The sequence below is a fragment of the Nomascus leucogenys genome, unplaced genomic scaffold (assembly GCF_006542625.1).
Source record: "Nomascus leucogenys isolate Asia unplaced genomic scaffold, Asia_NLE_v1 001204F_48365_qpd_obj, whole genome shotgun sequence".
Classification (NCBI taxonomy): Eukaryota; Metazoa; Chordata; class Mammalia; order Primates; family Hylobatidae; genus Nomascus; species Nomascus leucogenys.
In genome coordinates this window covers 1-24,859 of record NW_022097392.1, presented here as the reverse complement: position 1 = coordinate 24,859, position 24,859 = coordinate 1, and the positions used below count along the sequence as shown (strand labels likewise).

The 24,859-nt window shown below is 37.3% G+C and overlaps 1 pseudogene; it reads right to left on the bottom strand.

Annotated features, from left to right (window-relative positions):
- Positions 1-2,236: 2,236 nt before the first annotated feature.
- LOC100604322 lies at positions 2,237-24,828 on the bottom strand (annotated as a pseudogene).
- Between the last annotated feature and the right edge of the window lie 31 nt (positions 24,829-24,859).

Here is a 24,859-nt window from a genome sequence, read left to right as displayed (position 1 = left end):
GAGACAATGGGGTTTTCTAGATATACAATCATGTCATCTGCAAACAGGGACAATTTGACTTCCTCTTTTCCTAATTGAATACCATTTATTTCCTTCCCCTGCCTGATTGCCCTGGCCAGAACTTCCAACACTATGTTGAATAGGAGTGGTGAGAGAGGGCATCCCTGTCTTGTGCCAGTTTTCAAAGGGAATGCTTCCAGTTTTTGCCCATTCAGTATGATATTGGCTGTGGGTTTGTCATAGATAGCTCTTATTATTTTGAGATACATCGCATCAATACCTAATTTATTGAGAGTTTTTAACATGAAGTGTTGTTGAATTTTGTCAAAGGCCTTTTCTGTATCTATTGAGATAATCATGTGGTTTTTGTCTTTGGTTCTGTTTATATGCTGGATGATGTTTATTGATTTGCATATGTTGAGCCAGCCTTGTATCCCAGGGATGAAGCCCTCTTGATCATGGTGGATAAGATTTTTGATGTGCTGTTGGATTCAGTTTGCCAGTATTTTATTGAGTATTTTTGCACGATGTTCATCAGGGATATTGGTCTAAAATTCTTTTTTTGTTGTGTCTCTGCCAGGCTTTGGTATCAGGATAATGCTGGCCTCATAAAATGAGTTAGGGAGGGTTCCCTCTTTTTCTGTTGATTGGAATAGTTTCAGAAGGAATGGTACCAGCTCCTCCTTGTACCTCTGGTAGAATTCGGCTGTGAATCCATCTGGTCCTGGACTTTTTTTGGTTGATAAAATACCTAGGAATCCAACTTATAAGGGATGTGAAGGACCTCTTCGAGGAGAACTACAAATCACTGCTCAATGAAATAAAAGAGGATACAAATGGAAGAACATTCCATGCTCATGGGTAGGAAGAATCAATATTGTGAAAATGGCCATACTGCCCAAGGTAATTTATAGATTCAATGCCATCTCCATCAAGCTACCAATGACTTTCTTCACAGAATTGGAAAAAACTACTTTAAAGCTCATATGGAACCAAAAAAGAGCCCACATTGCCAAGACAATCCTAAGCCAAAATAACAAAGCTGGAGGCATCACAGTACCTGACTTCAAACTATACTACAAGGCTACAGTAACCAAAACAGAATGATACTGGTACAAAAACAGTGATATAGACCAATGGAACAGAACAGAGCCATCAGAAATAATGCCACATATCTACAACTATATGATCTTTGACAAACTTGACAAAAAACAAGAAATGGGGAAAGGATTCCCTATTTAATAAATGGTGCTCGGAAAACTGACTAGCCATATATAGAAAGCTGAAACTGGATCCCTTCCTTACACCTTAAACAAAAATTAATCCAATATGGATTAAAGACTTAAATGTTAGACCTAAAACCATAAAAACCCTAGAAGAAAACCTAGGCAATACCATTCAGGACATAGGCATGGGCAAGGACTTCATGTCTAGAACACCAAAAGCAATGGCAACAAAAGCCAAAATTGACAAATAGGATCTAATTAAACTAAAGAGCATCTGCACAGCAAAATAAACTGCCATCAGAATGAACGGGCATCTTACTGAATGGGAGAAAATTTTTGCAATCTACTCATCTGACAAAGGGCTAATATCCAGAATCTACAATGAACTCAAACAAATTTGCAAGAAACAAACGACCCTGTCAAAAAGTGGGCAAAGGATATGAACAGACACTTCTCAAAAGAAGACATTTATGCAGCCAACAGACACATGAAAAAATGCTCATCATCACTGGCCATCAGAGAAATGCAAATCAAAACCACAGTGAGATACCATCTCACACCAGTTAGAATGGTGGTCATGAAAAAGTCAGGAAACAAGAGGTGCTGGAGAGGATGTGGAGAAATAGGAACACTTTTACACTGTTGGTGGGACTGTAAACTAGTTCAACAATTGTGGAAGTCAGTGTGTGATTCCTCAGGGATCTAGAACTAGAAATACCATTTGACCCAGCCATCGCATTACTGGGTATATACCCTAAGGATTATAAATCATGCAGCTATAAACACACATGCACACATATGTTTATTGCAGCACTAGTCACAATAGCAAAGACTTGGAACCAACCCAAGTGTCCATCAATGATAGACTGGATTAAGAAAATATGGCACATATGCACCATGGAAAACTATGTAGCCATAAAAATGGATGAGTTCATGTCGTTTGTAGGGACATGGATGAAGCTGGAAACCATCATTCTCAGCCAACTATCATGAGGACAAAAAACCAAACACAGAAAAAAACACGAAAAGATAAGGCAGAAACAAAAATCCCAGTCACTTGCAGTATCTGTCGGCTTTCAATTTGGCTCTCCTGTTTAAACAAAGAAAAATAATAAAATTAATCTATGTAAAACATGCCATATATATTCAACTGCTACTAAATATAAAAAGCTTTAAAACTGTGTTCAATTTTGGTTATTACCACAACGCTTATATTAAAATATGTATACTTTTAAATTTGGTTTCTATAAAAAATGGTTTCTAAACTTATAAAAGTGATTTCCTAATATTCAATAAATGTTGCCTAAGGGCTTGTTCAATCCAAATAGCAATTTTAATTATTCCAGAATTTAAACGTGCTCTAAATTTCCATTTAACAGGGTGAGAATGCTGTATTATTACAAGTGATAAAAGTTAGAAGACATAGAGCTTATTCCGTTTTAGAGGTCACATCCTGATTATATTTTATATCCTCTTCTTGATTTCTTACAACTAGATACATATTCATTTGCTCAGCTGGAAAAAATTCTTAACATTATTTACTGACTTTAAGTATGAACTCTACCAGCTAGTTAACAGGAAATATGTAATTAAACATTGTCTTTATCAAGTAATGTAAAAAAAAAAAAGGTAAGAGTAACTTTGCAGCCGGACGCGGTGGCTCACGCTTGTAATCCCAGCACTTTGGGAGGCCGAGGCGGGCAGATCACGAGGTCAGGAGATCGAGACCAGGGTGAAACCCAGTCTCTACTAAAAATACAAAACAAAACAAAAAATTAGCCGGGCGTGTTGGCGGGCGCCTGTAGTCCCAGCTACTGGGAGAGGCTGAGGCAGGAGAATGGCGTGAACCCAGGAGGCGGAGCTTGCAGTGAGCCGAGATCGCGCCACTGCACTCCAGCCTGGGTGACAGAGCGAGACTCCATCTCAAAAAAAAAAACAACAAAAAAACAAAAAACAAAAACAAAAACAAACAAAGAAAAAAGTGTAACTTTGCAACATAGGACTTGAATGAGCGGCTGGTGATTATCAAAATCTGGCACTTAATTGATTTATAATTGTACACCCACAGCTAAACATCTCTACCTGTTTTTCTATGTCGTAAATCTAGGACATTACTTATCTACCTAGGAAGAGTAATAAATATTAACAATGTGATATGATAAACACCCTGCACTCTTCCAAATCTTACAATAAAACTGCTTCAATTTCACTTGTTTAGCTTTTATACTTAGTTTTTTAGTTGATCTATGCTTATTTTAAGGAACCTGAACTACTCTAACAGAATCCACATAATTTTTATATTAGTCAAACTGCTTCTTTCTAACTCTGGTTTTAATAGTTATAAAAAGATAATGATAAATTTATGAAGTAGATACAGTCAAATCTGAGTTTCTTAAAGTATATACTTTGAATCGGTTATAACTTTAGATATTCTTTCTTGACAGTCTTTTCCCAAAGATATGATGTCCTCTCTAGGTAATATTGCCACACTCATAAATTAGAAATAAAGATAAAAATGTTAAAACTACAGTAATTTAAGAGAATGTAGGTTTTCTACATGCCATTTCTATTGGCTACTGAAAATAGTGGAAATAAGTAAATAAATAGCTACCTGTCCAGAAGCATCTCATGCAAAAATCCATCTTTCCGAGCCTTTTTAAGAATTTCACTGTCTTCTTTACTTATTTTAAGTTTGTGGTCTTGGAAGCCCTGAAATTTCTTTCTGCAAAGAAAATGTCCTCATTGAAAAATACCTCAAACTCTGATTATGCATATTTACTATTAAATTTATAAATACTGTTGATTTTTCACTTATTAAAAAAGTCTAATTGTAGGCCAGGCACAGTGGCTCATGCCTGCAACCTCAGCACTTTAGGAGGTGAAGGCAGGCGCATCACTCGAGGTCAGGAGTTCAAGAACAGCCTGGCCAACATGGTGAAACCCCTTCTCTACCAAAAGTACAAAAATTAGCCAAGCGTAGTGGCGTGCGCCTGTAGTCCCAGCTACTCGGGAGGCTGAGGCAGGAGAATCACATGAACCTGGGAGGCAGAGGTTGCGATGAGCCAAGATCACGCCACTGCCCTCCAGTCTGGGGGACAGAGCAAGACTCCGTCTTGGGGGAGGAAAAAAAAAGGTCTAAATGTATTTTTTTTTAACAAGCTGGAGCCCTTCAACAAAGATGACCTTCGTGACCTCTCACGAGGAGGGCCACTCATTGGCTGGGTAGCACAAGGCCCCACTTCCATTAGGGCATACTGGCTGGAGTCCCCTGTGTCTTGGCCATAGCACAGCCTTTGACTGGCATCACACCCATTCTATGAATGAATAGAGAGATTGACTAACCCGAGTGACTAGCTTTGAGAGCCGGTAGGACGATTAGGAAAACTGAAGCCTCAAGAAAAGAAAAGCATTTAACTCAGTGCTCTGTCTTAGAGGCCACATTGTGTTGTATCTTCTTGTCAGTTTTATTTTTTCAGACAGGGTCTTGCTCTGCCACCCAGGCTGGAATGCGGTGGTGATCAGAGCTCACTGCAGCCTTGAACTCCTGGGCTCAATCCTCCTGTCTCAGCCTCCCAAGTAGCTGGGCCTATAGGCATGTCCCACCATCCCCAGCTAATTAGGTAATTTATTTTGAAAGCACTTTGAGAAGCACTTCACTGTCAAATCTGTAGGTCTAAAAGGAAAACAATACATACACATAATTGATTTCATATTGTTTTACATTTCCTTTGTCTTCTTCTGGAATGTCATCTTTTTTCTTGGTTTCTCTTTCAACACAGGATCTAATCTAGATATTGGAAAAGAGAATCCAATGGGTTATATGTTTATCTTCCATCTTCCCCACTTTACGTATCACATAAGAACATTCAAGATGATTTCTTATGCAGAAGAAAAAATTAACTGAGCAACTATATTCAGAAAAAGGTTCTGGCTATGTGTTTTTACTTCATACATATAATCTATATGAGTAAGTGCTATCACATACTTCCTCCGAAGCCCTTGTGTCAGAAACACTACAGACAAAATTATTTCAGAAACATTTTACACATCAGAGCCTGCTAGGCAATAAAACAATCATTAACTAATTTACTTTTATCCTCCAAGTGAATACACTAGGATCAAATTATCCCTAGTAGACAAGTGTTCATTTGATCAGACTGAAAGCTTAATAGCTATTTTACGTTGCAGAGACTATTACCAAAGTATTAAAACTTTTAACATTACACAACTTGTTTTTAATTAATTGGAACCCACCTCTTTTACTAGCTTCTTATATCCTCCTAAGTTTGGATAGATGTTTATTATCACGTCATAAGTTAATTGATCTGCATTCAACAATTAGGATCACCCACAGAACAGGCAATTGGCAATGGTAAGGACTCATGTCTCCTAAGGGATCTCTGTGGCCAGAGTCCAGTTCCAGGGCTGCTTAGAAAGTGATGATAAATAACGTGTTTGTGCCAATGACATCTTTGTGACAGTTTTGATTAGAGGGGTCCCAGACCTGAAAACATTCCCTGCTAGGGTCTGTAACACAATGCTACCTTTAGTAAGAGGGATCTGTGTTCTGGTCATAAAGGCGAAGGGCTGACAGAGGTAACACAAAGCTACCTTTAGTAAGAGGGATCTGTGTTCTGGTCATAAAGGTGAAGGGCTGACAGAGGTAACACAATGCTACCTTTAGTAAGAGGGATCTGTGTTCTGGTCATAAAGGTGAAGGGCTGACAGAGGTAACACAATGCTACCTTTAGTAAGACAGATCTGTGTTCTGGTCATAAAGGTGAAGGGCTGACAGAGGTAACACAATGCTACCTTTAGTAAGAGGGATCTGTGTTCTGGTCATAAAGGTGAAGGGCTGACAGAGGTAACACAAGGCTACCTTTAATAAGAGGGAGCTGTGTTCTGGCAGATAAGGCAAGGTCATAAAGGTGAAGGGCTGACAGAGATTAGGAGAGCCTGCAATTAAATGGTAAGGGAAAAGAGTCCTAAATAATCACTGTTCAGAGCTTCCAGGTACTTGACTAGCCAAAGAGACCCAGAAAACTTTGTATTTCATCTGAAAATTGCTTTAAATAGCGAAAAACGCAATCTTTGTGTAAGTATCTTTGTATCTTTGTATAAGTGCAAAGCACTGCACATATATTTGCAATTGTTGCCTTCAATAACACTTTTGTGATGATATCCAGATGCAAAATAATTTAAACGTGATACAATAAAATATAAATAAAATTAAATGTAAGTCACAAACCCATCTGCATTTCCCCAATGACCTGTTTCCGGAGAAGCAACGTACTATGAAATACTGAGATTGGCCTCTGGAGTCAGCTGGGCCTGGGTACACATCCTGTCTTACCACACCTTGAAATCACCGTGATTTCCATGAACTGACTGACAAAAACCATGAGGATGTAAGGAGGGTCAGAGGCTGTCTTCCTGTCTGTAAGGCTGAGCTCACATCCACCTCACAGGGGCATTATGGAAATTCAAGACTACAACGCATGTGCCGGATGCATGCAATGAAAAAATATAACATTTCACTTCTCCAAGAAAATACGTACATTTTAGATTGAAATTGTTTGAGCTTTAGATTTGAAATTATCTGAAATCAAGACTATTCTGAAAGAAAATCAAACATATGACCGGAAATCTAATATGAAGAACATACAGAGATTTGATAGATGCTTTTAAATTGCACTGGTAGTAGAGAAAAATGTAACATAAATTTTTATGCTCTAATAAGAATGAAAGGCATTTTAGAAAAGGCATTTGCCCCCCTCTTAGAGCCTTCCACTCCGGCCCCCACAATGCCTTACAGAGCAAATCTGGGTCAGACTGGATGCAACCTGTGATTCCCAACAGAGACAGACAAAGCAAGGTCCAGGATGCTCAGTACTGGGACAGAATGCCAAGAAACAGAAAAAACATGTGTCAATAAGGGGGTATTTATTCTTCAGACATATCTTGGTATATGTTTATAATTAAAGATCAGTGGCTTTCATGAGTCTAAAAAAGCCTTAAATGTTTTCATCAAATTTCAATTAACTACTTGATTTATCTAGGTGATATTAACAGTATTATTTAGAATTTCATCTTGATATGAACATGTCTGTGTAACTTTTACAATGATGTAAAACAAAGAGTAGGATTAGGGAGGGCACAGGCCAGTGGTGCAATGGATAACGCATCTGACTACAGATGAGGGAATTTAGCCTGGAATAAGGAACTTTTATTTCCAGCTTAGTGACACACACAAATTTTAAAAATAAAATAAAAATCATGTTTTATGTGATTAATGTTTCTCCTAATGCAAAGAAGTCTGGTACTATTAATAAAAATATTTTTAAAATGTGAGGGCTAAGGCCCCAGAAGTTCTGCTATGATTTTTTATGTTTCATAAAGTGACTATCATCACAGAAGCTCAAGCATTACATAAATACAAATGCATATACCCCTGACCTGGTAATTCTCCTTGTGGAAATTTATCTTCAGGTCCACCCGCACATCTACAAATTGATGCATATTCAATGTTATGAACTGCAGCACTGTTTATAAGAGCAAAAGACTGGCAACGGCCTAAATTTCCATCTATAAGAGACTAAATAAAGGTACATCCCTAAAATGGAATATTATGTGGCTGTTAAGAAAGAGAGGAAAAGCAAGAAAAAGAAAAAAACTTTCTACATTTAAACTAATAGTAGAAAACTCTCCAAGATATGATTTTAAGAAAAATCAAAGTCTAGAAGACTATAGAGGAGGCTACCTTTAGTGTAAAACAGTTGAAAATTATAAATATATTCATATGTTTATAAAGAAATTTTAGGAGGCTATAAAAAGAAAGGGAAAGAGGAACAGGAGCTGGGACACAGGTAAGATGCATGGCAGGCGTATGTCTTCACATGCTTTTATTTGAAAATGTTGGACCACGTGTACATGTTACCTATTTTAAAAATTAGATTTTAAAATACAAGCAAGAAAACAAGAACATGAAAGCCTAAAAACAGCATGTGGAACTACCAGAAAAAGATACTAATCCATGGAGATAATGGCAAGGTAGCTCCTAGATGCACTCATTTCTCTACCACATTGTATAAACGAGCCATCAACTATGGGATTTATAATTAAAAATGAGTCTATTTGAAACATCACATTACAAAAACCTATTAACTAAATCTTTAAAGTGACAGTAAATGACCATTTAACATTTTTAAAGAGATACAGTCACATCGCATGTGTGAATGGAGTTATCTGTGTAAAATATCATTACCTTGATCATTTCTTCTCCTGCTGTTTTACTTTTTGCTTCTATGTCTCCTGCTTCATTGCATCTAATAAAGCAGCTATTTGAGGCCAGTAAAGCCATTTTCCCCTAAGTGAAACAAAATAACAAAATAGCCATGAGGATACTTCTTGTAGAAGAAATATTAAGTGTTTAGACTGGATTAATTTTTCCTCCCTGATTTAAAAATCAAAGAAAAGAACTTAGAGAAAAACCTGAAAAATATAATACAACAACATATAGAAAAGGAAACCAAAATCACCTATCATTTTACTATTCAAAGATTACCACAACAAACATTTGTAGTGTATCTACCTAGTAGGACTTTATTCAAATATTAGCATTTTAAGCAAAATTTATTTTCTTCAGAATTAGAAAACATGAAAAGGTATATACAATGCCTTTGGTGTTTTGAATTTAAGAATCAATGTCTGAGGGACTTTTGTGTGTAAAAATATTCATAAACTTTTTAGTTTTTTAATGTTTGATATATTACACTGCTTTCTATTAAACAAAACATTAAAGACTGATTTTCTTGTGTATCTAAATCTGGGTTATAAATTTGGTTAGCTTAACTCCCTTAACAAATATAATGTTTATAACTTGTATTTGGTTGATTCTTTTGGAAAACTTGGAATACCATAACATTTAGACAAAATATTTATAAATACAATGATTACAAAATATGTTAACCTTATATCACATCCAGTTAAAAAAGTGCTGATAACATGGATTTAATTTCTTAGTCAAGGTCACAAGGGCTGGGTGGTCTCTCATCTGGATGGCTCCTGATGAGCCCAGGAACATGGCAGGGTGGTCCAAGACGATTTAAACCTGTGCCACAGATTATTCAGCTGAGTCCTTTTTGCAATAGAGTTTTAAGACCCTCTTTCATTTAAATTTAAATTTTTGAAACTTAGTGTCCTTCCTAAAAATAAAATGAAATGAACTTTCCTAAAGTGTTGTATTATTAGTACTACCTAAGTCATCATCTAAGGCCTTAGGATATATTGGCCTTTTCTACTGGTGTAACTTTTATTACAAGTATCTCATCATAACTAGTAGGATCATCTCAAAGGAGTTGCAACACATTAGCGGGTCATGAAATCAATGTAGTGTTTCAATGTAGTGTTTCCTGAACGGTATGGGGGGTGGGGGAAGGAATACACACAGACACACAGAGGAAGGGGTAAAAGAGAATAAGAAATATCAAGATGCATAACACAGGGATAGGTATTGTTAAGCACAACTCTTGCTTCAGTTATACATGTGTGTGTGCTGGGCTGCAATGTAAAAATACATTTCTCAATGGGTTGGGTCAAAATAGTTTTCAAGTCACTGACTTAAGATTTTACCCTAGAGGATGAGGAAATCAGTCTAAGTGATGACCTCTTTCTGGGGGGATGTTTGTTTAATCTGTCGTCTTAGAAAACACTGCTGAGTTCCTATTTTCAGTTCATTAGTGTAGACTACCAAAGCTGCTACTCAGGCTGAGCTTATCTTCTATTTGCTTGTTCTGCATGGTGCCCACTGGTCCTTACTGTTTTTGATATAGTTATCTACTTTTTAAAGACTGTTTAGCACATATTTTTGTTCAATCTTTACTTCTCACACAAGAGAAAAAGGAAATTACGTATTCTGTATCAACAAAGATTTAACAAAACATCCATATACAACTGTCTACTTACTAAAATTAAGAATTAGTATATTATCTTTTTTCTTCTTAAATTAAAACTATCTTTTTGTACACTATTTTAAGCTTATGAACTGAAAGTCTTTTAGAGATAATTTACTTCAATGAACTATTATTATTTATTTTATGCACAAATTGTCGCAACTTGGTCTTAGCAAGCTCCACTGTTCGCTGACAGTCTCGAATGCTTCAGAAAGCATCCATGATTTCTGTTACAAAAAAGATACTTAGGGACTATTCTGTTTTCCTACTCTGAGATCTAAAATTGACTGGTTCTTTAATGGAAATGAGATCCATATCTAGGCAATAAGGGTACACAGAAATAATTGTGGGCAAAAGTACTAACGCTATTTTTGTTGCACTGTATTTTGAGATCTCTTTAAGGCTCTATGTTCTTATTGATTTATTCCAATTTAATGTATTATACTATTGCATCCTACTTTTTTTTTAAATACATTATGATTATTACAGACTTTCTGTTAAACTGACAGGAAGTTTTTATAAACAATAACAGCACTTACATTTTGAAAGACTCTTTCCCACTGTTCTCTTGGTCCAATTGCATCTGAACGCCCAACAACAAGTTCATCTGAATTTATACCAAGATATTGTCCATAGCCAGATTTCAGGGTGATTCTGTACATTAATAAGATAGATAAAAGTTAAAAAATGAGAGAAAATTAATTATAGAACATCAAAACAGGACATGTGTATGTGTGTGGGTGTGTACATATCTAAAATTTCAGACTGGACATATTCCAAGTGTTCAAAAGCTGCATGTAACTCAGTGGTGACTCACTCCTGTAATCTCTGTGCTTTGGGAAGCCAATGGGAGAATTGCTTGAGGCAAGAAGTTCAAGATCAGCCTGGACAACACAGTGAGACCCCTTCTCTACAAAAAATTTAAAAAATTAGCTGGGCATGGTGGCGTGCACCTGTAATACCAGCTACTTGGGAAGCTGATGCAGGAGGATTGCTTGAGCCCAGAAATTTGAGGTTATAGTGAGATATGGTCGCACCACTGCACTCCAGCCTGGGTGACACAGTGAGACTCTGTGCCTTAAAAAAAAAAAAGCTACTTGTGACTAGTTGCTGCCATGTTGGACAGTGCAGTTTTAAATTTAGTTTTATATTGTGCTTTTTTAATATAAACATTGTACCTTATATATTACATAACAAATATTTTCGAAATTCATCATTCTTCAATTATACCTCCTTAGTTATAAACTTCAATAATAAATTACTAAAACTTTTTCTCTTATTATAAATAGTTCTATGTACATCTATTCTGTACATAAAACTTCTTTATCCTTAGAAAATATTCCTAGAAATAATTGGATCGAAGAGTATAAAGTTCTTATGTCATCAAACTGTTTTCCAGAAAATGCTGCTTCCATTTACATTCTTACCTCAAATTAACAGAATATGCTTTGTGTCACGGATTTTTTAAACATTATGACTTTAAAAAAATACTTGAAAACCTGATATGAAAAACAGTATCCTATAAATTTGCATTTTAGTAGTCAACTAGAATAACAATTGTTTTTCTTTTCCTTTCCTTTTTAGTTTTTAGATTATCTGGTAATGTCCCTTGTCCATTTTTCTATTGAGATCTGATCTCAATTTTTCTACTGGGGTCTTCAGTGCTATGAATTCTATATAAGATACATATGCAGAGTAAGAACTCACTGCCTATTAAGATTGTTGCAAATATTTTCCTCATTTGTCAGTTAATTTTCTTTATAATCCTTTTTTGTTTATAATTGTAAAGCAGTTTAAAACTATTGAATTTTTTCTTCCTCTGCTTTTATTCTTTGTCTTTCACCATACTTATCAGACTTTCAAAGAAAGTACAGAAATAATCATCTAAATGTGATTTTTTAAAATTATGATTTCTAATCTTTTACCTTACTGAGAATCTCCTGGGATGCCAGAATTGACTTTTACTCCTTTATATGTTAATGATTATATAACAGAAATCATTATCATATTGATGTAACCAATTACTAAAATATGTAAATTCATTTTCAGTATCTTCTACCCAAAGAATCATTCTATACTTTTGCACAAGGTGAGAATAAGAAAGGCTACTTTATAAAATGACTGTAAAAATAGTGAGTAAAAATATTCTTTTGGTCGTTATGATTCTGTAACATTCTCTGCTGGTTTCAACAATATTCCTTTTTTTAGTCTTCCTGTTTGCCTTTGGACTTCCAAACAGTGAGTTTAAATATCATAGCAACAGTGAACCAGGTTTTGTACTATTTGATTTATTTTTTAATCTATCTTATTCAGCGTGTGAAATTATTAATCTTCACTTTTTAACTTACATATTTTTTATTCCAGCCTAGCATTATATATTGATAGGAAACCCACTAAAAGTAGACCACAAAATCTATTTTTCAAAAAAGCTATTTTGTTTTTTATATCAAAATTACCCTGTGGGCTTAAGACAGATACTAAAATTTTTAATGATATAATTAAATTTTTAAAATAACTGGTTACTAATTATATTACAACATAAGCTCACCTGGAATCAGATCATTTGACAGCTGCAAACTGCTCTGGAGGACTAGGGCCCTCATCAACTATTGGAGAAAAAACACTTGAAAATAAATTTGACTTTTGCTATAAACATAAAGACATTATTTTGCTTTAAAAAATGTGGCTATTTTCTTCTGCAATTAAATGTAAGAATATTCAGATATACTGATGTCGTTGAAATACTGTATCTTTGGAATCAAGATGTATTTTATCTTCTGTTAACTACAGTGCTAATTTTATATACTGAGTAAGACAGGGTGATATAATGCTTATTTAATAACTTTTGAGATAGCTTCTCTTTATGTTTTAAAATACAATCATAAATAAGCACTTATTTAAAAAGCTAAATGCTTTCATTTATTCAAGGGATGGCTTTGCTGACCAAATGATACTGCTTTTTATCTTCTAATTACTTCGTATCTCATTAGTGCTTCCTCTAATGGGCTAAAGAAAATGAGGAAACTTCAAATTGTTAAATGCACCCAGGTTAGTTTTGGCAATAGGTCTGAATAAAAAAGAAATTCAAACATTTTGACTGAAATAGGTTTTCTTTTTTCTTTCCACTTACTATTTTAATTATTAATCTTGTTTTGATTTCCAAAGATACTCTTCTGGAACTATACGGAATGTTTTCAAATGCTTATATTAGAAAGAGGGACTTGCCAATGGCTGGTAAATATTAAGGAATTAAAAAAAATGGAAGAGTCAAATGCAATGCTTCCATTCCTTTGGAAAATGTTTGAGACTAGTTAGAGTTTGGCCTAAGTGAATGAATGTCCTAAAATCTACGCTTGTGGCAGTCTCTTCCCTTCCAGACACAAACCTTCTTTGTGTGGAGCTCCCAGGGTAAAAAGACCATTGTCGAGTGCATGTATATAGGTTCCCTCATCCATTTCAATGGCTATGGTTCCTGAAATTTCACGAAAGTTTTTTACTGTCCACCAGATTCCTAAAAAATAAAATCAATATTTCAACTTTATATTTTAGTTTTGACACAGAGTTCTTTTTTTGTTAATATAACTTAGTTTTAAAACCTTTTTATTTTGCAGTTGTAAGAAATAATACAAAGATCTCACATATCCTTTACTCACTTTGTCTCAATGATGACATCTTCCATAAGTATCATACACTGTCAGAATCAGGAAACTGACATTGATATAATCCACGAACTTTATTCAGATTTCACCAGTTTTACATGTACTTGTTTGCATGTATGTGCACAGATTCATGCGACTACCAGCACAGTCAGGATTAGGTTTTTAAAACACAAAATAGCAACATACATCCACGCATGGGGGTGCATGCCTGTAATCCCAGCTACTCGGGGAGCTGGGGAAAGAGGATCACTTGAGCCCAGGAGTTCAAGGTTATAGTGAGCTATGATCACGCCACTGCACTCTAGCCTGAGTGACACAGCAGGTTCCTGTCTCAAAAAAGGACCAAAACAAAACAAAAGGCAACATGTGAAGGTACAAAGTGATATATAGAGAACGGTCTCTCTCATGATGGACCCCAGCCATCTATTCATGCCTGCTTTCCAGAGGCAATGCCTATCATAATGTTTCTTTAAAATGCCTCTATAGGAAGACTTTCTAGCATAGCAATCTTTTTTTCTTTTTTGAGACAGAGACTCGCTCTGTCACCCAGGCTGGAGTGCAGTGATGTGATCTTGGCTCACTGCGACCTCCGCCTCCTGGGTTCAAACAATTCTCTGCCTCAGCTTCCCAAGTAGCTGGGGTTACAGGAGCCTGCCACCATGCCTGAATAATTTTTTTTGTATTTTTAGTAGAGACGGGGTTTCACCACATTGGCCAGGCTGGTCTCAAACTCCTGACCTCGTGATCCACCCGCCTCTGCCTCCCAAAGTGTGGGATTACAGGTGTGAGCCACCGCTCCTGGCCAGTAATCTTAACTATGATTTTAGATTGAAAGTAAAATGAGCAGAATCTACGTCTATGTATACTAAATCCCAATTTGCCAATAGAAATGTTAGACTCTAGGAACAATTATTTAAGCAGTTGTTATAAAAGTTTGTATCTTAATGTTAAAAAATGTCCTCAAACCTCCTCCTAAATTGTACTTTAGCTAGAGTAGAAATGAGTCAATCATTAACTGGATACGACATATTAAGGAATTCTTGCTAATTTTACAAGGTCTGATAATGACATAATATAATGTATAAAAATAAGAAAACAGGTGATGACAGAAAGATATATCACATTAAGAAATGTACATTTATGTACTTATGGGTAAAATGACATAGTATCTGTGATTTTACTTAAAATTTTCTAGGAAAAAATGTGTGTGTGGGTGTGTGTGTAAATCAAAGGAGATTGGCAAAATATTGATAATTAATGCTGGGGCCTGGGTACATGGGGGACTCATTATATTCCTCTATGTATGGAATAGTTTGGATATTTCCATAATAAAAAGGTTTTAAAGATTCAGTTAATTCCACTGCATAAAATTTTCTATTCAACTAAACATTTCATGCTTTCAATAATAAATTTAAAAATATATAAAATTTTAGCTGAAATGAAGGTAGACCCTTACCTAACACGAAATACAAAAAGTAACTTAAAATAGACCAAAGACCTAAATGTAAGAGCTAAAGTTAGAAAACTTTTAGAAGAAAATGGGAAAAGCTTCATGAGAATGAATTCGGCAGTGATTTCTTGTATAGAACATCAAAGGCACAGGCAACAAAAGAAAACATAGACAAACTGGACTTTATCAGAATTAAAAACTTTTTTGCATCGAGGACTGCCGTCAACATAGTAAAAGGCAACCCAGAGAATGGAGAAAATATTTGTAAACTACATACAGTATAAGGAATTAATATCCAGACTATATAGAGGACTCCAAAAAGACAAATACCACAATTCAAAACTGGGCAAAGGACGTACACAAACATTGCTCCAAAGATGATATACAAATGGCCAATAAGCACTTGAAAAGACACTCAACACCACTAGTCACTAGGGAAATGTAAATCCAAACCAAAATGCAATACCACTTCACACCCATTCGAATAGCTATTATCAAAACAAACAAACAACAGAAACCAAGAAAACCAGAAAAACAAATGTTGGGCAGGATGTGGAGAAACTGAAACCCTGTGCAATGCTGGTGGGAAGGTAAAACGGTGCATGTATTTAAATGCCACTGAAGTGTACACTTAAAAATAGAAAAACTGGCAAATTCTATATTCTGTATATTTTACCTCCACACACACACAAAACCAATGGAGAAATAGAAAATCAAAATTAAAATTTCAGCTAAAGACAATTAAAAAGCAATAAAACTAATGGCAATTTAGATGCTTGAGTTATAGCCACAATCGTTTTCAGGAAAATAAATAATGCTTTATTCAGAATCATTATGAACAGTGTTATGATCAGCAAGTCTTTCTTATAAATGTAATAGTTAATGATTTTAAATTAGTTTTATTTTGTATGTTCTATGCCACGTTCACCAAGTACACTTAATATTAAATAAAATCATTTCAATATAATATCTCATTAATGTTTTGCAAATGAAGAAGAAATTTCTGGCAGACAAGCTCCTCAAAATTTTCACACTCTGTCCAAGTAGGGAAATGATACAATAACATTACTTATAATATTGTCAACTGAAAAAGAAATTACTTTGGGCAGATGCCAGTATTTTTTCTCAATGAGATTTCAAAGAATAAGAAAGCTAAATATAGTATCATCAAGAATTAAATGTGAGCATTCTGCCTATTTTCTGCAAGTGGCCTCCATTCAGCCTTTGGAGGTATGCTTATATGTTTAACGACTAAGGTAACATAACATAATACTTAACGGTGCCACTCTGGGGTTTTAGCTGTGAAAAAGCAGTGGATCCTAAGAACACGGGCACTGAAGTTGCCTGTTTCTACGTCAGGTTACAGCTCAAGCTGTGTATATGTTGCAGATCCCCAAGCTGAATTTAAGAGAATCCGCTCTAAAATATTACTTGCTATTTAGACACATGCTTAAAGTTATTTCCTTTTAAACCTTAGGCAGATGGTCAAATATTCCTGCTGTGTTGTCTCACAATGCATGACAAAGCTTTTCACATATTTTCACATAGTTTAGAATGTTTACATATGTCTGGCATGCCTGTAATCCCAGCACTTTGAGAGGCGGAAGCAGGAGAATCAATTAAGCCCAGGAGTTCAAAATCAGCCTAGGCAACAAAAGAAGATCCCCATCTCTACAAAAAAATTAAGAAATTAGCTGGGTATGGTGGTAGGAACCTGTGCTCCCAGCTACTCGGGAGTCTGAGGTGAGAGGATTGCTTGAGCCCACGAGGTCGAGGGTGCACTGAGCCATGATCACGTCACTGCACTCCAGCCTGAGCAACAAAGCAAGAGCCTGTCTCAAAAAAAAAAAAAAAACCCGATGCACCAGTGTCATGGCTGATAAGATACTGCCAGGGCACCCTCATTCTAGCATCAAGGCTGTGTGACAGCTCACCTCACCTTCTGACTAACCCAGTGCTTCCGTGCTAAGGGCCCCCTTATATCTCTACCTTCATTATGTGCTTGGCACAAAGGAATGATATATCTTAGATTTGGAAATGGAATTTTCTTCCCCAATCTTACTGTAGTCTAAGTACCCTTCACAGACCTTCTATTAACCCATAGCTTACTTAGCTTTAGTTCCTGGGTAAATAAAATATATGTGTTTTGCAAACTATGATGTTATAAGTCCAACTGCTTCTGAATCTAGCAGAGCTCAGTGAGACTCTTTGCTTACAGACATGCTCGTGTTTATTAATGTCACACTTGGTTTTCTCCATGTGAAAGACAGAATTTCTTTCATCCTATTTACCAATCCCTTCAGATCCTTGTGAGGAACCAACAGAACAGCTTTAAAAAATTAAAAGGTTTTTTTTCTTTCCCTTCACAAATAGGCACATGCTTACTTATATGGCAAGTTTAGAAAATCCACAATGCAAAAGAAGGTGGAAGGACAAAGAGAAAAAGACGCAGAAGGACTCCCTCTTCCAGCCAAGATGGACTTGCCCTCCCACCATGACCAACCGGAAAACTGAAACTGGATACAATATTTGAGGAAACTGTTTTTGGGGATTGGAACACAGGCAGAACAGGACTGTGATATTTCAGAACAGGAAAACACAGGAGGCAGATCTCACACACACTTCTGTTTTCTGCGCAATGGCAGTTTCTTGACCACACGGAGAGAGGTAGAGACCTCCAGAAATGAGGCAATGTCACTAAGCTGAGAGTCTTGCAGTGCTAATATGTTGGGAGTTTAGAGAGGAGAGGGAACTACACACAGGTGAGGCCTCAAAAGAGTATACAAAAGTTCTCTGCAGGTCTGGGGCCAAGGGTTGGGGGGAGTGCATGCAGTAGGCAGGCTCCACAAGGCCTCTGCAGAGTGGCTGGCACTTCTGAGGGCTGACCGGAGATGCCAGAGATCACACAAATTTGGGACACAGCAGAGTGGAGAGAACTCACCAAGTAGACCCGGAACATGTGGCTGAGGCCCATGAGGATGAACCTTCCCTAGAGTAAGAGTCACTGTCAAAGTCTACAGGCAAAACCCTAATAAATAAGCACAAACTAACAAAGGCCCAGGCTTGACAGGAGCAAAAGGGTGGTCAAATAATTTAACTAGGCATCAAGACATTTAACAGAAATAAGGTTAAAGTGTTATGAAAATGAAAGACTGAATTTATAAGGAAGACTTAACAATCCTAAATGTCTACACATCTTATGAGAGCTTCAAAATACTTTAAGCAAAAACTGCTCAAGTAGACAGATTTAGAATTACAGCTGGAGATTTTAATATAACTCTCAATACAGTGTAGGATTAGTAAAAAATCAGTAAGGACACAGAAGATATGCACAGTCACAAGCTCTACCTGTTGACCTAACAGACATCTAAGGAACACTGAACTGGCTGGGCACCATGGCTCACGCCTGGAATCCCACCAATTTGGGAGATTGAGGCGGGCGGATTACTTGAGGTCAGGAGTTTGAGACCAGCTTGGCCAACATGGTGAAACCTTGACTCTACTAAAAATATTTTAAAAATTAGCCGGGTGTGGTGGCAGGTGCCTGTAATTCCAGTTACTCCGGAGGCTGAGGCAGGAGATTCAGTTGAACCTAGGAGGCAGAGGTTGCAGTGACCTGAGATTGCACCACTGCACTCCAGCCTGTTGGGCAACAGCGAGACTCCATCTCCAAAAAAAACAAAAACCCTGAATCAACATCTGCAGAATACACATTCTTTTCAAGTGTACATGGAAATTCACTAAGAAAGTATGTTCTCCAACTATACTATAAATGAATTAGAAATCAGCACAAAAAACATACCTATAATATCTCTATGTAGTAGAAATTATAAACAATACACTTCTAAATAACTCACGTGTCCACAGAAAGAAAAATCACAAGGAAAACTAGATAATATTTTGAATGGAATGAAAATGAAAACAAAATGTGTTGACTATAACTGGAACTAAAGTGGAATGAAGAGATCTAACTCTCTTCTTAAGAAGCTATAAAACAAGAGCAAAGTGAACTTAAGGTAAGTTAAAGGGAGGAAAAAAAAGACTGAAAATAAATAAAATAGAAAATGAAAATAGAGAAAATAAGTAATACTGAAACAGGCTTGTCCAACCTGATAGCTGCATGTGGCCCGGGCCAGCTGTGAATACAGCCCAACAAAAATTCATAAACTTTCTTGAAACATTATGAGATTTTTTTGCTTTTTTTTTTTGGCTCATCAGCTTATCGTTAGTGTATTTTCTGTGTGGCCCAAGACAATACTTCTCCTTCCACTGTGGCCCAGGGAAGCTAAAAGATTGAATACACCTGTACTAAAAGATCATTAACGATCTAAAATAAATGATCTTATAAAGAATTGACAAACCTCCAGCTAGACTGACTGATCCAGGAAAAAGCAGCAAAAACACAAATTACCAATATGAAGAGACTGCAATACAGATTAGATTCTGGATCTTATAAAGAATTGAGAAACCTCCAGCTAGACTGACTGATCCAGGAAATAACAGCAAAAACACAAATTACCAATATGAAGAGACTGCAATACAGATTAGATTCTACGGATATTAAAAGCATATTAAAGAAAGGAACATTCTGAACAATTTTATTCCAATAAATCCAACAACTTAGATGAAATGAAATTTTCTTAAACGACACAAATTACCAAAATTGACACACACAAAAAATCTGAAAATATCTCTTAAAAAATTTTAATTTTCCCACAAAAAATCTAAAACCAAACCAAACAAAACCCTCTAGGTTCAGTTGACTTCACTGGTGAATTCTATCAAACATGTAAGGAACAAATCATACCCATCTCACACAGCTATTTCCAAAAATAGGAAAGGAGACAGCACTTTCCATCTAATTTTATGACACGCAATATCACCTTGACACCAAAATCAAATAAAGACATTACAAGAAAAGGATACAAAAGTCCAATATGTTCCATCAACACCAATATAGAAACCTAAAAAAAAAAAAAACACAAACACCTAGAAATCAAATCTAGCAATATCCCAAAGGACAACGCACCACAACTAAGTGGGGTTTATCTAAGGGATATAAAGTTATTTTAAAAGTTGAAAATGAAACCAACGTAATTCATTGGCAGAATGAAGAAAGCTGTATAATCATCTTAACGGATACAGAAAAAGGCATCTGACAGCATTAAACACCACTAAAATAAAAACTCCCAAGAAACAAAGTTTAAAGGGAATGTCCTCATTTTGATAAAGGTTTTCTCTGCAGATTCTACAGACATCATACCATATGGTGGACTACTGAAAGCTTTCTGCCTAAGCTTGGGAACAATGCAATTATGCCCATTCTCATGACTTCTGTTCAACACTATGGAAGTCCTGGACAGTATAATAAACCAATAAAAAGAAATACAAGACACAAGGATTAGAAAGAAAGAAGTAAAATGATAGTCACAGGAAACACAATTGCAAATTTCTTAGTTTTCTATATAAGCAAATCACTAGAAGGAATAAGTGAAACAGACTTATCAGACTACAAAGTCACTACACAAAAATCAATTGCATATCTACGTACTGACAGCAAACAACTGGGAAATCAAATACAAAGATTCTATTGACAGTAGTGTAAAATTATAAAATACTTAAGAATAAATGTTTAAACAGGCATGCAAGACTGCTACATTGAAAATTATGAAATATTGAGACACGATATTAAGATGTTGATTCTCCCCCAGATGATCTGGACTCAATACAGTTCTTGAGAAAATCCAACAAGCTTCACTGTAGAAATTAATAAATTAATAGTTAATAAGTACAAAGTTGAAGGACTCACACTACCTGATCTCAAGACTTCATGAAATTATAGCAATCAAGAGAAATATGCCAACAGAAAAACAGACAAACGTATCGATAAAACAGAGTCCAGAAATAGACCAATACATAGAAAGTTAATTGATTTATTATGAACATACCAAAGTGGATTAATGGAAAAAGGAAACACCAGTGGTGCTGGCACAACTGGCTATCAAGATGTCAAAAAAAAAATTAAATCTTGAAACAGAACTCACAACATCATGCCAAAATTTGAGATGAATGACAGATTTAATATAAAAACTAAAACTATGATGCCTCTGAAAGACAATGTAGAATATTTTCCTGACTTTGGGGTAAGCAAAGATCTCTTAGATCAAAGAGATAAGGCAGTAACCATAAAAGAAAAAAATAAATTAAGCTTTATAAAAATTAAAAGCTTCTGACCATCCTGGCTAACACGGTGAAACCCCGTTGCTACTGAAAACACAAAAAATTAGCCAGGCGTGGTGGCGGGCACCTGCACTCCCAGCTACTCGGGAGGCTGAGGCAGGAGAATGGCGTGAACCTGGGAGGTGGAGCTTGCAGTGAATCAAGATCGCCCCACTGCACTCCAGCCTGGGAGACAGAGTGAGACTCTGCCTCAAAAAAAAAAAAAAAAAAAAAGCTGCTCATCCAAAAACCACCATTAAGAAACTGAAAAGGTAAAACTCAGACTGGGAGAAGAGACTGATAACACCATCAACTCTTGGCAAGGATGTAACTGGAGCACTAACTCATTCTTGGTGGGAGGGTAAAATGGCACAACCACTTTAGAAAATTTTTAGCAGTTTCTTATTTGGTTAAACATTCACCTATCCTTTGACACAGCAATTCCACATCTACATATCTACCCTAGATATCTACCCTAACTTTAGAATTGTTGATTTGCCATTTTGAAAGCAATGATTCTTCCAGAACATTAGCTTTATATCATTCCATATTTTATATATTTTTTAAGTTACCATAATTTATGAAGATTCAAAATGCAACTTGCCAAGTTTTAAAAGAGAAAAAAAAATGTATTGAAAGAACTAAACGGAAAATAGGCTGGTTAAGTGTGTTTAGGTCAGTTTATTTCTAGTATCATTTACAGGCTACACTGATGTTGTATTTAAGATTTTCATTCATTTCAGGGTTCACAAAATAATGATTTTTCCTGTGAAGATACTTCCTTTAAGAGACAACTGACCTTTCTTTCTCTCTCTCTCTTCTTTCTTTCTCTCTCTCTCTTTCTTTCTCTCTCTCTCTTCTTTCTTCTTTCTTCTCTCTGTTGCCCGGGCTGGAGTATAGTCCGTGCGCTGCAGACTCCCTGCCTCCAGCTCCCATCATTATCCTGCCTCGCCCTGCGGGCTGCCTGGGATTGCAGGCGCATGCCACCACCCCTGCCTGGTTTTTGTCCTTTGACTGGAGGCGCGGTTTCGCCAGGTTGGCCAGGCTGGTCTCCAGCTCCTGACCTCGAGTGGTCTGCCCGCCTTGGCCTCCCGAGGTGCTGGGACTGCAGATGGAGTCTCGCTCACTCGGTGCTCGGTGTTACCCAGGCTGGAGTGCGGTGGCGTGGTCTTGGCTCGCTGCAGCCTCCACCTCCCAGCCGCCTGCCTTGGCCTCCCAGGGTGCTGAGATTGCAGCCTCTGTCGTGCTGCTACCCCGTCTGGGAGGTGGGGAGCGTCTCCGCCTGGCCACCATAGGCTGGGATGTGAGGAGCGCCTCTGCCCGGCTGCCCCGTCTGGGAGGTGAGGAGCGCCTCTGCCCAGCCGCCCATCATCTGGGATGTGAGGAGCACCTCTGCCCGGCCGCCCCATCTGGGAAGAAGTGAGGAGTGCCTCTGCCCGGCCACCCCGTCTGGGAAGTGAGGAGCACCTCTGCCCGGCCACCCATCTTCTGGGATGTGAGGAGCACCTCTGCCGGCCGCCCCATCTAGGAAGTGAGGAGGCCTCTGCCTGGCCGCCCCATCTGGGAAGTGAAGAGCACCTCTGCCCGGCCGCCCCATCTGGGAAGAAGTGAGGAGCGCCTCTGCCCGGCCGCCCCGCCTGGTTAGAAGTGAGGGGCACCTCTGCCCGGCCACCCAGTCTGGGAAGAAGTGAGGAGAGTCTCTGCCCAGCCACCCATCTGGGAAGTGAGGAGACCGCTGCCAGCCGCCCATCATCTGGGAAGTGAGGAGCGCCTATGCCCAGCCGCACCGTCTGGGAATTGAGGAGCCCCTCTGCCTGGCCGCCCCGTCTGGGAAGTGAGGAGCGCCTCTGCCCGGCTGCCCATCATCTGGGATGTGAGGAGGGCCTCTGCCTGGCCACCCCGTTTGGGAAGTGAGGAGCGCCTCTGCCCGGCCGCCCCATCTGGGAAGTGAGGAGCGTCTCTGCCCAGCCGCCCCATCTGGGATGTGGGGAGCACCTCTGCCCGGCCACCCTGTCTGGGAGGTCTACCACGGAGGCCAGATGCAATGTGGGGGCTGGATGTACTGGCTCACGCCTGTAGTCCCAGCACTCTGGGAGGCCGAGGCAGGTTAATCACTTGAGGCTAGGAGTTCGAGACCAGCCTGGCCAACATGGCGAAACATATGAAAAATACAACAGACAAACCAACAACCAACCCAGCAACAACAAAACAGGTCTACCCTGGAGTCATACTCCAATTTTTTCTATTTTCCTCCCTTTCTGATCCTTTATCCCACTTGCTTTTTCTTCCTCTTCCTTCTCCTTCTTCTTTGTCAAATAGAGGATTGAGTTACTATCATTGATCCATACAAAGTCCCTCTCTCATTTATTTTCTTTAATTCCCACCCTCCATTTCTATTCCCCGTCTTCCCATGTGCAATCTTCCTAATATGTTTGATACGCATCTTTTTGTTTATATGTATTTTTAGAAAATGTTTATTGCTTTGTGTGCAAAAAAAATTAATAAAAAATGAAAAAAATAAAAAAAAAGAAAGAGACAACTGACTTCTACAATTAAAATGCATACATGTGCAAACAAAATAACTTGTAAAATATATTTGGTTGAATAATATTTACAGTAAGACTTTAAAATTATGTATCAGAATCTCCTGCTATTAAGCAGTCTAATGGTGCCTACTAAGTCAGAGAGTTATAATTTTTCTCTCCTGATAATGAAGTAAAGGCATCAGTAGCATCTACTGTGCTAAAGAATAAATGGAATTTATAACTGTAGGTAATATTTAAGCACTTTAAGACGAATATGAATATATCATAAATTTCTAACTAGGAAATATTTTTAATGAGATCTCAAGAAACATTAACTTTTTTCAGAAGAGAGCACTGAAAAGTGACTCACCAACAATATCAAGCTGGGTTGCTTCATCTTCTTCTCTTTTTCTCTTCTTATCTTTGCTCTTTTTCTTCTTACTACAGCACATAATTTATATAGATGAGTTTAGGTATATTAATTTGTATGATAAATATCGTAAGATTGAAACTTGGAAGTCTTTTAAGCTGTTTCGTTTATAAATTATTGATTTAGGAAGACTTACATTGCTATGCCCTCTTAAATACAGTACTGAGAAGTTGCTTCAGGCTTTGTACATATTATGTTAGAGTTCAAAGCAGATTGTAGAGCCACACTGCCAGATTTTAAATCCTGATTCTTTCGCTTCTTAGCTCTGTCATTTTTGGAAAATGTACTGAATCTCTCTGTGAGTCAGTTTCCCCACTTAAAAAATTAGGATAATAACTTAACCTAACTCTTAAGGCTATTGTGAGGTTTAAGAGGTAATGTGTACCTTCACATATTGCT